We start from the raw sequence: 18,123 nt of genomic DNA on the forward strand, positions 1-18,123 counted from the left end.
ACACACACACACACACACACACACACACACACACACACACACACACACACACACACACACACACACACACACACACACATACATACATACATACATACATACATACATACATACATACATATATATGTGTATATATATATGTGTATATATATTTATATGTATATATATGTGTATATATATATATGTATATATATATATATATATATATATATATATATGTATATATATACATATATATATATGTGTATGTATATATGTGTATATATATATATATATGTGTGTATATATATATATACATATATACACACACACACACACATATATACACATATATACATATATACACACACACACATATATACACATATATACACATATATACACACACATATATATATATATATACACACGTATATATATACACATATATACGTATATATATATATATATACTGTATATATATATATATATATATATATATATATATATATACACATATATGTACATATATATGTATATATATATGTATATATATATATATATATATATATATATATATATATATATATATATATATATATATATATATATATATATACATATATACATATATACATATATACATATATACATATATACATACATATATACATATATATATATATACACACATATACATATATATATATATATACATATACATGTATATATATACATATACATATACATATACATATACATATATATATACATATACATATACATATATATATACATATACATATACATATATATACATATATATATATATATATAACTTCCGGCGGGCCGGATCTTGGGAGCTGCCGGATTCGGGCCGTAGTTTGGGGACCACTGATCAACATATCTTCCACTTTTAAGTTGCCAACCTTTACTGATAGCGTATCCATTTTAGACAATTAGCTCCAAGTCTCCTACCAACTGAAACAACAAACAAGCGCACAATGCACATCAATCCCTGCAAACACTTACAGGTGACATGCACACACATACATAAAGACTGCAGAGCCTCCACAGGAGGTGGAAGACAATCAAGAACGGGAGGCTTCATTTTATAGCTGCCTCTTTCTTGTCAGCTTCACTCTTGGCACCAATAAAACACTCCATAATAAAAGGATCAATCCCAGGGAAGCAGCAGGACTGCGGCTATAGATAATATACTCAGCTCACACGCCTCGCACGTTGTGTTTGCATTGCCTGTTCCAGAATTCATCATGCAGGTTTACTTCAGGGTTGTCTGGTTTTAAGCATAATGTAAGGCAGAGAGACAAAGCTTATCTGCTGGATCCACAAGGGCAAAGCAATATTGTGACCTTGGCTACTCGTGGGAGAGCGAGCTGCTTAATTAGCAGCTATGCTGCCCAAACAAGACCTCTGAAGAGACGACATCATTCAACCCCCAGATAAAAACTAATAAGGGAATACCTTTGCTCATAAAATAAAGAGTATACATTTTTATTACACGGATATACATTACCAATGTCACTGCTGTTCTACCATTACACAGAGTCATTAAAACGGTAATTTCACATATTTTCTTTTTAGTAAACAGTAAAGCTCTTAGGGCCTGATTTAATAAAGATCCAAATGAGCCGTGCTAAATAGCGTGTGCAAATTATGAAATTGTGTGTACAATTAATGGGCGCATTGCCTGTGATCTACTCCAGTTAACAACAAGTGCAAAAGTGTTGCAGACCACCTTATTTGAAGAAGGATTTTGCGTGTAAACAGTGAGAGCCCACGGACACAATATTTTCCCTCCACATTTTGTGGCGTTTTATCATGTTGTTGACATGCAGCACACAAACATAATATGCACCACCCTTTCTAGGCTACTGTATATTTAAGCGTGATCTAGACATCAGAACCTATTTTTAGCCCGCTGGCTGACGGTGACTCTGCACAGTGTTGTGATGGTGCCTTTGGAATGATCCATTCGCAAGAAAATTCATATTGCAAGATTTGTTTCATAGATAAACAAACCCTGTTTCCATATGAGTTGGGAAATTGTGTTAGATGTAAATATAAACGGAATACAATGATTTGCAAATCATTTTCAACCCATATTCAGTTGAATATGCTACAAAGACAACATATTTGATGTTCAAACTGATAAACTTTTTTTTTTGTGCAAATAATCATTAACTTTAGAATTTGATGCCAGCAACACGTGACAAAGAAGTTGGGAAAGGTGGCAATAAATACTGATAAAGTTGAGGAATGCTCATCAAACACTTATTTGGAACAACCCACAGGTGTGCAGGCTAATTGGGAACAGGTGGGTGCCATGATTGGGTATAAAAGTAGATTCCATGAAATGCTCAGTCATTCACAAACAAGGATGGGGCGAGGGTCGCCACTTTGTCAACAAATGCGTGAGCAAATTGTTGAACAGTTTAAGAAAAACCTTTCTCAACCAGCTATTGCAAGGAATTTGGGGATTTCACCATCTACGGTCCGTAATATCATCAAAGGGTTCAGAGAATCTGGAGAAATCACTGCACGTAAGCAGCTAAACCCGTGACCTTTGATCTCTCAGGCTGTACTGCATCAACAAGCGACATCAGTGTGTAAAGGATATCACCACATGGGCTAGGAACACTTCAGAAACCCACTGTCAGTAACTACAGTTGGTCGCTACATCTTTAAGTGCAAGTTAAAACTCTCCTATGCAAGGCGAAAACTGTTTATCAACAACACCCAGAAACGCCGTCGGCTTCGCAGGGCCTGAGCTCATCTAAGATGGACTGATACAAAGGGGAAAAGTGTTCTGTGGTCTGACGAGTCCACATTTCAAATTGTTTTTGGAAACTGTGGACGTCGTGTCCTCCGGACCAAAGAGGAAAAGAACCATCCGGATTGTTATAGGCGCAAAGTTGAAAAGCCAGCATCTGGGATGGTATGGGGGTGTATTAGTGCCCAAGACATGGGTAACTTACACATCTGTGAAGGCGCCATTAATGCTGAAAGGTACATACAGGTTGCCATCCAAGCAACGTTACCTGCTTATTTCAGCAAGACAATGCCAAGCCACGTGTTACATCGACGTGGCTTCATAGTAAAAGAGTGCGGGTACTAGACTGGCCTGCCTGTAGTCCAGACCTTTCTCCCATTGAAAATGTGTGGCGCATTATGAAGCCTAAAATACCACAAGGGAGACCCCCGGACTGTTGAACAACTTAAGCTGTACATCAAGCAAGAATGGGAAAGAATTCCACCTGAGAAGCTTCAAAAATGTGTCTCCTCAGTTCCCAAACGTTTACTGAGTGTTGTTAAAAGGAAAGGCCATGTAACACAGTGGTGAACATGCCCTTTCCCAACTACTTTGGCACGTGTTGCAGCCATGAAATTCTAAGTTAATTATTATTTGCAAAAAAATAAATAAAGTTTATGAGTTTGAACATCAAATATATTGTCTTTGTAGTGCATTCAATTGAATATGGGTTGAAAAGGATTTGCAAATCATTGTATTCCGTTTATATTTACATCTAACACAATTTCCCAACTCATATGGAAACGGGGATGTATAAATATACAGTATCTCCAAAGCCATAAAAAATTGCCAGCAGACAGCAAAATGAAACAATTTAATTTGTTTTTATCAGCCCCCTAAGAAGGGAAGTCCACGTTTTGGGGGAAATTTTCCTATCATTCAAAATGCCTATGTAAGTCTTTCTATTTTTAATGCATTCAAATTTCTGATGAACAGCAAGTACAAGGTGGCTAACAATGCAGCTAATAGAAGTACTCCGTTACGGCCACTAAGCACTCTGAAAAACATCCGAAACCCGCCTGTTGTGGTTTGACTAAGGGGAGATGACGGCAACAGACACCAGAGGGCAGTAATATTCAATGCTTTATTATATATATAGTTAACATATATATTTATATATAATGATAATAAACAATACTAATAAACTATAGAATGGTGTGTGACAAAATCCAAGAGCATATGTGTGTGACTATGTGTGTAGATTAGCTGTTGAGTGTTACCGTAAATGTTCAATGAGGAAGCAGACAAAACCAAAGAGGGCAACGCAGAAGGGATCCGAGATGCGCGTGAGGTCCGTGGGGCAGAGAGAGGCGTCAGAGTCCGGGGCGAGCGAGTAGTCGAGGAACGAGGGAGGGAGTCAGAGTCCAGAGGGAGATCTAAGGAGAAGTGAGACGCACAGCTCACTTTCAGGGCGACGGAGGGTAGGTACACCATTGAGAAACTAAGTTCCCGCAAGGATCCTTGGGTCCACTGGTCGTTATGCTGCTTGTCTGATTAGACCCAGGTGCGTGGATAGCAGATTGTCTCCGGCTGTGGCGACGCGTGGGCGCGGTCTATGCGGCAAGCGCGGGGGCGTGTCCTGTGGAGCTTAGCGATATTGTTATTATAAACGCTAACGCAGAGGACCTACTTTTAGCAGCGCCCTGATCACAGAGAGGTATCTAGCTTATGCAACTGTTGACATACTGAGCTGCTGCATTGCCTTTAAGTTGGTAAAAGGTAATGCTAGATTATAAAACATACATTTTACTTGTCCAGTAGAAGGTTGTGGCCATAAATGAAAAGACGCTTATTTGCGCCCACCATTTTTGTTTTAGGTTTCCTGAGGTTTATTATTAATTCTTCATCTAAACGGGAATACATGAACATTCGGCATCCCGGTGAGAGCAGAGATTGTAAAGTAGGTGATTGTTTTATTATGTTCGTAGTTTGTATTTCTTGTTATTACATGTTATTATGAATAAGCCTGTTACCACATCACATATACACTTACAAAATGCATACGAAATGATGATGGAAGTTTTCAGATGCTTTTAAGAGTGCTTTATAGACGAAATAGATCAAATCCCATTACCGCCATTGTTAGAGGACCTTTGTTAGCATTTATTGACAATTTAGACTGCATAAAAAAAGTTCAATGTATGCTTGCTTGTCTTAAAGACCTACTGAAACCCACTACTACCGACCACGCAGTCTGATAGTTTATATATCAATGATGAAATCTTAACATTGGAACACATGCCAATACGGCCGGGTTAACTTATAAAGTGCAATTTTAAATTTCCCGCAAAACTTCCGGTTGAAAACGTTTATGTATGATGACGTATGCGCGTGACGTCAATGGTTGAAACGGAAGTATTCGGACACATTGTATCCAATACAAAAAGCTCTGTTTTCATGGCAAAATTCCACAGTATTCTGGACATCTGTGTTGGTGAATCTTTTGCAATTTGTTTAATGAACAATGAAGACTGCAAAGAAGAAAGCTGTAGGTGGGATCGGTGTATTAGCAGCTGGCTGCAGCAACACAACCAGGAGGACTTTGACTTGGATAGCAGACGCGCTATCCGACGCTAGCCAGTGTTTGGTTCGGTGTCTCCTGATAGTAGTATTGTTGATCTTCTGTCTATCCTTCCAGTCAGGGGCTTATTTATTTTGTTTCTATCTGCATTTAAGCACAATGCTATCACGTTAGCTCCATAGCTAAAGTGCTTCGCCGATGTATTGTCGTGGAGATAAAAGTCACTGTGAATGTCCATTTCGCGTTCTCGACTCTCATTTTCAAGAGGATATAGTATCCGAGGTGGTTTAAAATACAAATCTGTGATCCACAATAGAAAAAGGAGAGAGTGTGGAATCCAATGAGCCCTTGTACCTAAGTTATGGTCAGAGCAAAAAAAGATACGTCCTGCACTGCACTCTAGTCCTTCACTCTCACGTTCCTCATCCACAAATCTTTCATCCTCGCTCAAATTAATGGGGTAATCGTCGCTTTCTCGGTCCGAATCGCTCTCGCTGCTGGTGTAAACAATGGGGAAATGTGAGGAGCCTTTCAACCTGTGACGTCACGCTACTTCCGGTACAGGCAAGGCTTTTTTATCAGCGACCAAAGCTTTATCGTCAATGTTCTCTACTAAATCCTTTCAGCAAAAATATGGCAATATCGCGAAATGATCAAGTATGACACATAGAATGGATCTGCTATCCCCGTTTAAATAAAAAAAAATCATTTCAGTAGGCCTTTAAATAAGGATTTTGAATGATTGGCAAATATTAAAAAAAATGTAGAGTTCCCCTTCAAGTCATCCAGCAGCTATGAAATTATAAAATGATATTGCTAAATAGAGGATATGTCCAATATTTGCATTTTTTACAGTCCAAATATGTTGACACCCATACGTGGAACGGGGGATCGTCGCCTTGCTCGGAGCCGTTTGTGCGTGACTGTGCCAGTTTTCACGAACATTTCAGACATGCTAAATATACACGCATAACTGCAGCTGCAAAACAGTTTCACTCTTAATAAATCACATTGTGAGCACTTGATACTAAATATTTGCATCTCCGTCCGGTATTGTGGGCAGTGGATTGCGCTCTATTGCGCTCTCCATTTTGCTCATGTAAGAGACTCAATCATCTGCACACAAGTTTAATAGATCAGCTTTGCGTGCGCTATAAAGTTTGCACACGTGTTTTGATACAGTGTTTCTTACCATATGGCCGGTTGTTTGGCCATTGTCGGGCCGCCAAAATCGGTTTCTTAGCTGTGGTCCGAATGAGCCGCAGCTGTAATACACATTTCCACCACTTGTGGCAGTAATGACAATATTAAACAGAATAAGTGTGGAGCTAAAGTCATAGAGGTTTCCCAAGCGCAACAAATATGACTAAAGAGGTGAAGCTGTATACTTATTTGTACTTAAATTTTATTGACAGTTTATTTAAGAAACATTTGTATAATCCTTTATTATTAATTTAGTGAGAATGTATTTATTTTGGCACTGCGTAATTGTATGTAAATGAATTATTCATCAGTTTTTAGGAGTCCTTTCTTTTGCAATGTATTTGATTAGTATTTCTTTTTTTTAATCAGCCTGACCTAAATCTTGATAACAATAACATATGGTTTCATATCTTGTTATACTGTAAGTACGTTACATTAGATATAATTATTGAATACGATTAAAATCAAGAGTAAAATTACTTATTCAGTGTTAATATTTGAGTGGGCCCGAGGCCCCTCTGTAGTGGTGTTAGAATAATGATGTATATATTATCACACTAACTTTAGTATGCTTAAAGTCCGTTGCTTTAGTTATTATCTATTGTGCTCAAGTTAGACCTTTCTAATCTATGCAAGGACAAAACTTCTTGTCTGAGGGGTGGCCTCAGCCACAGATGTTATCTTTGTTTTAGCCCGCTAACAGCCAAGGACTTCAACGACCCCAACGAAGATAAGATGACAGCACGCAGACGAAGCAGAGACTTCAAGGACCTCAACGAAGATAAGATGACAACACGCAGACGAAGCGGGGACAAGGCGAAATCAAAAGGCACCCAGCACATTCCGTCACGTATTGTGCGTCCTGGACCTGCTTTGCATAATAATTGTGACCACTCCTTTTAGAGGCGGCCTTAGTGTTGTTGACTGTGGAACTCCTGAATAAATAGAGGGAAGTAGGAGCTGAACCTTAGAGCGTAGGGCGAGACTGTGACTAAGGGTGCAGCTCCATGCGTTCCCCTCATGAGCTAAATTGAACTCTGTGTCTGCATGATTCCTTGCTTCTTGTCTGATTAATAGATGTCATCAGTGTTTGAACCTGACAAGTGGAAAAGTTGGGCCCAGAGGTAAAAAATGTTAAGACCCTCTGTTTTAATACACACACAACTTCAGTAGATGCTGTCCATGTTTTTTCATGATTTTTCTACCAGTTATGGTAGAAAAAGCTATGGAGCTGAGCCGACTAAATTGAGTTGTTTAAATGGTTCCGAAACATTTACTGCAATTTGTGGTTTACTGCCACTTTTCAAAGTGTGAAGCGGGCAGGCAGCACACTGCAAAAACTGAAATCTAAGTAAGATGAAATATCTCAAATAAGGGTGATGTTTGCTTATTTTCTGTCTGATAAGATCATTCTTCTCACTAAGCAGATTTTATGTTAGAGTGTTTTACTTGTTTTAAGAGTTTTGGTCCTAAATGATCTCAGTAAGATATTACAGCTTTTTGCTGAGATTTGATGACCTATATTGAGTAAAACATGCTTGAAACTAGAATATCAACTGTTGCAAAGCTGTGTCATCAACACTCACAAGTATAAAACTACTTTTGTTATTTCAAGCATGAAAAAAAAAATCATGACTTTGACACAATTGTGTCTCATAATTAAAACAGATGACAGCCAAATGGACTTTGCTGTTTTATTTTCAATGAAACAATAGAAAACACATACTCATATAGTAGTACAGTTGGCACAGTACAGTAAACTGACAGTTAATATTTAAACATTTAACATGTGACATTTCTAACAATTTTGAACAGAAATAGTTCATGCTCATTCAGATACATTTTTCAAAATTACAATAAAAAAAACATTTGTAGGGGGCCGGGCTGTATATATGCGCACTAATTGACTGAAAGAGCACGCACTTGAAGCGATGATGTCATGTTATCGATGGAAAAATGCATTTTTAGACCATATGATTTGCCTGAACGGCTAGGAGACTCAGAGAGTAACAAGTGGTTGCCTTGTTGCCTTTCCATTAAGAACAATAAATTAGTTTTTAGTATAAGTAAATGTAATGCCGAGTGCATATCATTATGTCAAGATAATGGCACTAGCATTTACTTAATTTAAGAATCATTTTCAACATATTGAGCAAAAAGGTCTCTTTTTTTCTTTTTTCTACCAAGAAAAGTGCACTTGTTATTAGTGAGAATATACTTATTTTTAAAAGGTATTTTTGGGTGCATTGAAGTTAGCTAATTTTACTTGTTTTGGAAAGTCTTGACAAGCCACATTTTCTTGTTCTATTGGCAGATAATTTTGCTTAGTTCAAATAAAATACCCCTCATTTTTGTATTTTTTTTTCTTGTTTTTGAACACCAACTTTTTGCAGTGCACCTTGGGAAAATAAAAGAAAACACTTTTGTCTAAACCTACTCAGCTTATCTAACTTATGTCGAAGGTAAAATGCACACGTGTTTGGTTCTGACGGTCAGATAGTAAACACAGTCTGTGGTGAGCAGAACAAACACAGCAAAATATGCTCTACAAATTCAGTTTTTATGGAGTAAGGGAGGTACTATCTCAAAAGTGTCTAACTCAAGGCCCGGGGTCCAGATCCGGCCCGACTCGTTATTTAAAGTGGCCCGCAAAAGCTTGGAAATAATGTGCATACTTCGTTTTTACTAAATGTTTTCATTGTTTTCCATTTTGACAGAAAAAAACATGGATGTAATACACATATATTTTAAACTTTTTGCTCATGCAACAAATATTCTATTGTTATTGGTGTGAGTCTTTGGGCACCTCGCCATTCGATTCCGATTCTCGGAGTGAGGATTTGAGTCATAATCGATACAACACCATTTTCGATTCAAACCGATTTTTGCAATGTATTATCTGGTATAATAATATCAACACCTTAACAAAACAGCTTGCAGGTTACAAAACCTCCTTTCGGTTGCTGACGTATGACACATACGTACGTGCACCAAGTAAGTAAAATGTTTTTTTTATAGATAATTTGTCAAAATAATAATAATAATAATAATAATAATAATAATATATTTTATTTGTAAAAAACACTTTATATTGAGTAAACAATCTCAAAGTGCTAGTGTATTAAAAAAAAAAAAGTAATAATAATAATAATTATTATTATTATAAATAAATAAATAAATAAAAACATAATAAATAAATAAATACAAATAAAAACTAGAACAGCCAAATAGCTATAACTAGTATGCATATATCTAAAAAAAGGCTTGTTTAAAAAGAAGGGCTTATAAGCCTTTTTTAAAGGCATTCACAGTCTGTGGTTCCCTCAAGTGGTCAGGGAGAGCGTTCCACAGACTGGGAGCGGCGGAGCAGAAAGCGTGGTCTCCCATTGTTCGTAGTTTTGTCCTCGGAGGTTGGGAGGAGGTTAGCCTGTCCGGAGCAGAGGTGTCGTGTGGAGGATTTGGGGGTGAGTAGTTCTTTGAGGTAAAGGGGGGCATTTCCATGGAGGCACTTAAATAAATTAATTAAGTAGATTTTTTAAAATTATTAGTCAATTTACGTGATAAATAAAGATCGGGATTCGGATGTGATAAAAAACCTTTTTTAGCATCCATCCATCCATCCATCCATCTATTTTCTACCGCTTGTCCAGTTTGGGGTCGCAGGGGGTGCTGGAGCCTATCCCAGCTGCATTCGGGCGGAAGGCGGGGTACACACTGGACAAGTCGCCACCTAGTTATTATATACCGTATTATAGATGTAAAAATAACAAATACTTAAATATCTGCTTGTCACCTGGACTTACCATTTAAAAGCAAGTTCTCCATCAATTTGGACGTACACACATCAAATAACCAAAACTGCCGATATTATCGGCCGATAAATGCTTTAAAATGTAATATCGGAAATTATCAGTATCGGTTTCAAAATGTAACATTTATGACTTTTTAAAACGCCGCTGTGTACACGGATGTAGGGAGAAGTACAGAGCGCCAATAAACCTTAAAGGCACTGCCTTTGCGTGCCGGCCCAGTCACATAATATCTACGGCTTTCCACACACACAAGTGAATGCAATGCATTCTTGGTCAACAGCCATACAGGTCACACTGAGGGTGACGTATATACAACTTTAACACTGTTACAAATATGCGCCACACTGTGAACCCACACCAAACAAGAATGCCAAACACATTTCGGGAGAACATCCGCACCGTAACACAACATGAACACAACAGAACAAATACCCAGAACCCCTTGCAGCACTAACTCTTCCGGGACGCTACAATAAACACCCCCCGCTACCTCCTACTCTTCCCCTCCACCCCCAACTCCGCCCACCTCAACCTCCTCATGCTCTCTCTGGGAGAGCATGTCCCAAATTCCAAGCTGCTGTTTTGAGGCATGTTAAAAAAAATAATGCACTTTGTGACTCCAATAATAAATATGGCAGTGCCATGTTGGCATTTTTTCCCCATAAATTGAGTTGATTTATTTTGGAAAACCTTGTTACATTGTTTAATGCATCCAGCGGGGCATCACAACAAAATTAGGCATAATAATGTGTTCATTCCACGACTGTATATTTCGGTATCGGTTGATATTGGAATCGGTAATTAAGAGTTGGACAATATCGGAATATCGGATATCGGCAAAAAAGCCATTATCGGACATCTCTAAACCAAATGCATAGGCAATAATATAATTATACTATTATATTCTTACATTCACTGCTACAAGCGGCCCTCTGAGGGTAGCCATGACCGCAATGTGGCCCTCGATGAAAACAAGTTTGACACCCCTGTACTACCTACTGGTATTTCCTGAGGGAACATTAACTGTTCCACACTTTGGCAACTCCTAGGCCATGTATGCAGGTTTTGTGGTTGCCATGACAGCCACCGCATGGAGATGCACAGCTTGTTCGTCTGGTGCGATACAAACCCAGAAGTCAGTGAGGCACGATAGGGATTAGTGTTGTTCTGCAGCCTTAACAGCTCTTATGCGGTAGAACTGTTCACCTGTGACCAGTTTCCCACCTAGGCCTTTAATGATATCCTGTGTCCAATGATTACCTCTTAAAATACCATCATTGATGCCACCACATGACCATTGCTGGAGAAATACTATACAGGAACACATTTACCCACTACTCGCATTGAATCACATCAACAGTGTACAAAACGGGTTATTTTCTGGCGCATTTAAAAATCAATAAACCCACATCAGCAATTAAAACATCTTATGTGGTTGTCAAAATTTAAATTGCAAAAAAAAATATTAAACTTGAAAAACATAAAGAAATAAAATCTCTCAACTCACAATTTGTAGAACCCATTGGAGCTTCCGGGGTTGGCCGACATCGTCTCACATGATGTAGTTTCTCTCTTTAAATATCCTTCTTGAAAATGGCCTTGCAAATATATGCGTTTGTGGAGGGGGGCGTGGCCTGCGGGCCTGCCGCGGACCGGGTTGTGTCAGGACCGGCATCGAAGACAGCGACAGGTGCGTAGATGGTGGGCCTTGTTATCTAATCATCTGTCGCCTTCATTAGCAGCAGCCGTGATGAGACGAGCAGTTGGAGTTGGAGATGCTGCGGAGAGACGCAGATGAAGAGAAAGTCACTTTGCTGAAAAGCAAAAGACTGTGCACCAATTGATGAAAATAAAACAGTGTCATACCCAGAATTCCGGGCTCTCCTGGCAGTGTGTGGTGGTCTGAAGAACCCACTAGAGGGCAACCTCTACAGTGTTGTCTTGTCTAGTCCTAAAAGATGCAGACGAGGCGTGTTGGCTGAGTTCTTAAAGTTTACTCGACAAGGTGCTCATCAAACACATCCCGCTGCCGGCACGGCTAAACGGGGCTACTGCGCATGCGCTTCACTACTGTGGCATGCTGGGTAATGGAGTTCTTATGTTACCCAGCTCATAACATCACCATATATATCTGCCTTAGGCCAGCTAGAAGGCCTTACTGACAGCAACTCGTGATCTGATTGGCTATCGCAACTGTCTATCAATTGTATGTCCCCGTTCACTTACAGTGCACAGACGCCCGCATTGTTGATTCTGAAGGCCTCGGGCAAATTTGGTAAAGCATGGCAACATAAGCTCCTCTCACTATGATGTTAGATCCACTATGGACTGGACTCTCACACTATTACGTTAGATGCACTATGGACTGGACTCTCACACTGTTATGTTAGATCCACTATGGACTGGACTCTCACACTATTATGTTAGATCTACTATGGACTGGACTCTCACTATTATGTTTGATCCACTATGAACTGAACTCTCACACTGTTATGTTAGATCCACTATGGACTGAACTCTCACTATTATGTTAGATCCACTATGGACTGGACTCTCACACTATTATGTTAGATCCACTATGGACTGGACTCTCACACTATTATGTTAGATCCACTATGGACTGGACTCTCACACTGTTATGTTAGATCCACTACGGACTGGACTCTCACACTATTATGTTAGATCTACTATGGACTGGACTCTCACTATTATGTTTGATCCACTATGGACTGAACTCTCACACTATTATGTTAGATCCACTATGGACTGAACTCTCACACTGTTATGTTAGATCCACTATGGACTGAACTCTCACACTGTTATGTTAGATCCACTATGGACTGAACTCTCACTATTATGTTAGATCCACTATGGACTGGACTCTCACACTATTATGTTAAATCCACGATGGACTGTACTCTCACACTATTATGTTAGATCCACTATGGACTGAACTCTCACACTGTTATGTTAGATCCACTATGGACTGAACTCTCACTATTATGTTAGATCCACTATGGACTGGACTCTCACACTATTATGTTAAATCCACGATGGACTGTACTCTCACACTATTATGTTAGATCCACTATGGACTGAACTCTCACACTATTATGTTAGATCCACTATGGACTGGACTCTCACACTGTTATGTTAGATCCACTATGGACTGGACTCTGACTGTTATGTTAGATCCACTATGGACTGGACTCTGACTGTTATGTTAGATCCACTATGGACTGAACTCTCACATTATTATGTTCGATCCACTATGGACTGCACTCTCACACTATTATGTTAGATCCACTATGGACTGGATTCTCACTATTATGTTAGATCCACTACAGACTGGACTCTCACACTATTATGCTAGATCCACTATGGACTGGATTCTCACATTATGTTAGATCCACTCTGGACTGGACTCTCACTATTATGTTAGATCCACTATGGACTGGACTCTCACACTATTATGTTAGATCCACTATGGACTGGACTCTCACTATTATGTTCGATCCACTATGGACTGGACTCTCACTGTTATGTTAGATCCACTATGGACTGGACTTTCACAATATTATGTTAGATCCACTATGGACTGGACTCTCAGACTATTATGTTAGATCCACTACGGACTGGACTCTCACACTATTATGTTAGATCCACTATGGACTGGACTCTCACACTATTATGTTAGATCCACTATGGACTGGACTCTCACTATTATGTTCGATCCACTATGGACTGGACTCTCACTATTATGTTCGATCCACTATGGACTGGACTCTCACTGTTATGTTAGATCCACTATGGACTGGACTCTCACTATTATGTTAGATCCACTATGGACTGGACTCTCACTATTATGTTAGATCCACTATGGACTGGACTCTCACACTATTATGCTAGATCCACTATGGACTGGACTCTCACTATTATGTTAGATCCACTATGGACTGGACTCTCACTATTATGTTAGATCCACTATGGACTGGACTCTCACTATTATGTTAGATCCACTATGGACTGGACTCTCACTATTATGTTAGATCCACTATGGACTGGACTCTCACTATTATGTTAGATCCACTATGGACTGGACTCTCACTATTATGTTAGATCCACTATGGACTGGACTCTCACACTATTATGCTAGATCCACTATGGACTGGACTCTCACACTATTATATTAGATCCACTATGGACTGGACTCTCACACTATTATGTTAGATCCACTATGGACTGGACTCTCACACTATTATGTTAGATCCACTATGGACTGGACTCTCACACTATTATGTTAGATCCACTATGGACTGGACTCTCACACTATTATGTTAGATCCACTATGGACTGGACTCTCACACTATCATGTTAGATCCACTATGGACTGGACTCTCACACTATTATGTTAGATCCACTATGGACTGGACTCTCACACTATTAAAAGAAAAGGGGTAGGATTAAATAAGCTCTGCTTCTTCCTACTCCTTTTCGAACATGTTGAAAAGAGAAACTGGAAATTGTGATGTATCATGTTGTATGCTTCAGTGGAGGCTCCTCCATAGAGGTGGAGGAGGCCTGGCCTCCCCAATAATTTGAGAGAAGAGAGAGATTTAAAAAAAACAATAAATATATTTATTTTATTTATTTATTTTAACAAAAAACATATTTTTTATTTTTTATATTCATATTATTTTAGTTTTGTTCATAAATCTAAATGTTCCCATGGCTAAAACCCAATATTGCAATTGTAAAGCAACAGGCCAGATTTCCCTATCAGTTTGTATTAAGGGAGGCCAGGCCTCCCCTAGGAAATTAGCTTCTCATAGAAGTCAATGTAATGCATGCTTTTTCATGCCAATATGTGATTGGCCAGATCACTGAAAATGGGTGGGCAACGGAGGCCTGGCCTCACCATGCATTGTGTCCAGGGCTGAAAGATTGACATTTTGTTCGTCCAATCACATGCTACTGGTTCATTTGGAATCAATCCTTTCCTTTCCTAATCAACACAGAAGCCATTTTGAGAATTCGCCAGCCACTTCAGTCAAACAAACACTCGCCATAGTGGCTACGAGTGTCCTATCAACTTGTGCTTTTCAGGAAATTTAGAGAACACCCCTGGCTATCATCCGTGAAGTTTATAGCTCATATAGCCAAATACTTTTGCTTAAAACGACCTCGGAAATCGGCGAGATTCTGGCGCAATTTGAGATCTTGGGCTGGAGATACATATGCGTTAACCAGTGGAGGCTCCTCCATAGAGGTGGAGTGGAGTCCAGGAGAGAGCATGCCGCCCCTCAGCTAAACCAGATGTGAGTTGAACTAATTAGATGTCTCTACCAGTGTTACACCACTAGTTCTCAGTAGTAATAACACTCCATTTTGTCTGTGTTTCTCAGCAGATAAAGCCAACTGGAACCATATTTTTACATATTTTATATTAAATATATTGAATAAAACTACATATGATAAAGAAAGTGTTATCTTATCTTTTTTATATGCTAAACTTGATTAAATTGGTGATTACATGTTGAAGCTGTAGAAGAATGAAAAATGTAAGCTAAACAAAATTGTTTTTAACTACATAATTAAAATTCCTGCCTTTTACACATGTTCACTTGGCGTTTATATAACATCCAAATGTCATTTCTCAGCTTAATTATCAGGCAGGCTCATAGACTTACAGCAATGTAATTTCTTCAGGAAGGCACAAGGCTAAGCTCTGCACAATGAATTGCATCAGCAAGAACTTTCTGACTGTAGCTTACACTCCAAATAGTATGCCTTTGGCCAGCACAAAGACAGATAAGAGAACAGGGAACATTCCATCGCGAGTGAAGTGAGCAAGCGGAAAAAAATGGCCTCCTCAATTCTGGAAGTCACCAGCCTCCACTGGTATGCTTGCATGTTTGAAATAAACTCAAACTCAAACTCAAACTCAATTATGTTAGATCCACTATGGACTGGACTCTCACTATTATGTTAGAGCCACTATGGACTGGACTCTCATTATTATGTTAGATCCACTATGGACTGGACTCTCATTATTATGTTAGATCCACTATGGACTGGACGCTCATTATTATGTTAGATCCACTATGGACTGGACTTTAACACTGTTATGTTAGATCCACTATGGACTGGACTCTCACAATATTATGTTAGATCCACTATGGACTGGACTCTCACACTATTATGTTAGATCCACTATGGACTGGACTCTCACACTATTATGTTAGATCCACTATGGACTGGACTCTCACACTATTATGTTAGATCCACTATGGACTGGACTCTCACTATTATGTTAGATCCACTATGGACTGGACTCTCACACTATTATGTTAGATCCACTATGGACTGGACTCTCACACTATTATGTTAGATCCACTATGGACTGAACTCTCACACTATTATGTTAGATCCACTATGGACTGAACTCTCACACTATTATGTTAGATCCACTATGGACTGAACTCTCACACTATTATGTTAGATCCACTATGGACTGAACTCTCACACTATTATGTTAGATCCACTATGGACTGAACTCTCACACTATTATGTTAGATCCACTATGGACTGAACTCTCACACTATTATGTTAGATCCACTATGGACTGGACTTCCGCACTATTATTTTAGATCCACTATGGACTGGACTCTCACTATTATGTTAGATCCACTAAGGACTGGACTCTCACACTATTATGTTAGATCCACTATGGACTGGACTCTCACAATATTATGTTAGATCCACTATGGACTGGACTCTCACACTATTATGTTAGATCCACTATGGACTGGACTCTCACACGATTATGTTAGATCCACTATGGACTGGACTTTCACAATATTATGCTAGACCCACTCGACGTCCATTGCATCCGGTCTCCAAGGTTTCTCATAGTCATTCACATTGACATCCCACTGGGTTGTGAGTTTTTCCCATGCCCTTATGTGGGATCCGAACCGATGTCATTGTGGCTTGTGCAGCCCTTTGAGACACTTGTGATTTAGGGCTATATAAATAAACACTGATTGATTGAATGCGCACAATTAATTTGGATTGTCCAGCTTTCTGTTTTAGCCACAAACCAAAAGCCAGAACACTGAGAATGCAGCCGCACCACCGGTCTGCTAGATTCGAGCATGCCTGGCTTACATCTCCTCTAAAACCATTAAAACCTTCAGCTGCTCCCGTCTTTCCTCCCCCTCCTCTTTCCTTTAGCCTCGCACAGCTGCTTGCACTACGCTGATCACGCCAATCAAGCCTTGATTTACAGTATTTACACCATCCCCTCGCCCACCACGGTAACAAGGGAATGTGCAGAACGCTCCTCCCTTCCCTTGCAGCCAGCCAGCACCCAGCTAGATGCGAGCCAATCAAGGGCGGTGGGTGGAGTGCCAAAAGCCACAGAACACTTCTCTCCCCTTGGCAGGATTCCCTGTGGTGGCTCTGATCACAGCGAAGTGTTAACAACACGTGACCTGGCCTTACAGCCCGCAGAAATTGAGGTTACATCCCAGGCAATACCTTGATGAATAATTAAAAGGCCAGCAACAGAACTCAGAGTGACTTACACAGCGCCCTGGGGTCTAATAACGTGCTTGGACTGTATTGGGTAATCCATCTACTCGCGCCAGTTGGTGTCACACCCACACACCCGCACATACAACACAAGCACAGTTCAGCTAAAAAGGTATCAAAAATGTATTAGACATAGTTATGGCTGTGCATATTCTTAATACAAATGATACAGCAGCCAA

General features: G+C 39.4%; 1 long non-coding RNA gene across 1 annotated transcript in view; it reads right to left on the reverse strand.

The window, feature by feature from the left end:
- Window positions 1–11,272: 11,272 nt before the first annotated feature.
- LOC133658734 (uncharacterized) overlaps window positions 11,273–18,123 on the reverse strand; it is a 28,481-nt gene continuing 21,630 nt past the window's right edge. The window contains exons 2-3 of the long non-coding RNA XR_009827520.1: window positions 12,215–12,299; window positions 11,273–12,126 (exon numbers count right to left, since the gene is read on the reverse strand). This is a non-coding gene — a long non-coding RNA (uncharacterized LOC133658734). The remainder of the gene's footprint in view (window positions 12,127–12,214; window positions 12,300–18,123) is intronic.

This window comes from Entelurus aequoreus, linkage group LG10, assembly GCF_033978785.1.
Source record: "Entelurus aequoreus isolate RoL-2023_Sb linkage group LG10, RoL_Eaeq_v1.1, whole genome shotgun sequence".
In the NCBI taxonomy this organism is placed as follows: Eukaryota; Metazoa; Chordata; class Actinopteri; order Syngnathiformes; family Syngnathidae; genus Entelurus; species Entelurus aequoreus.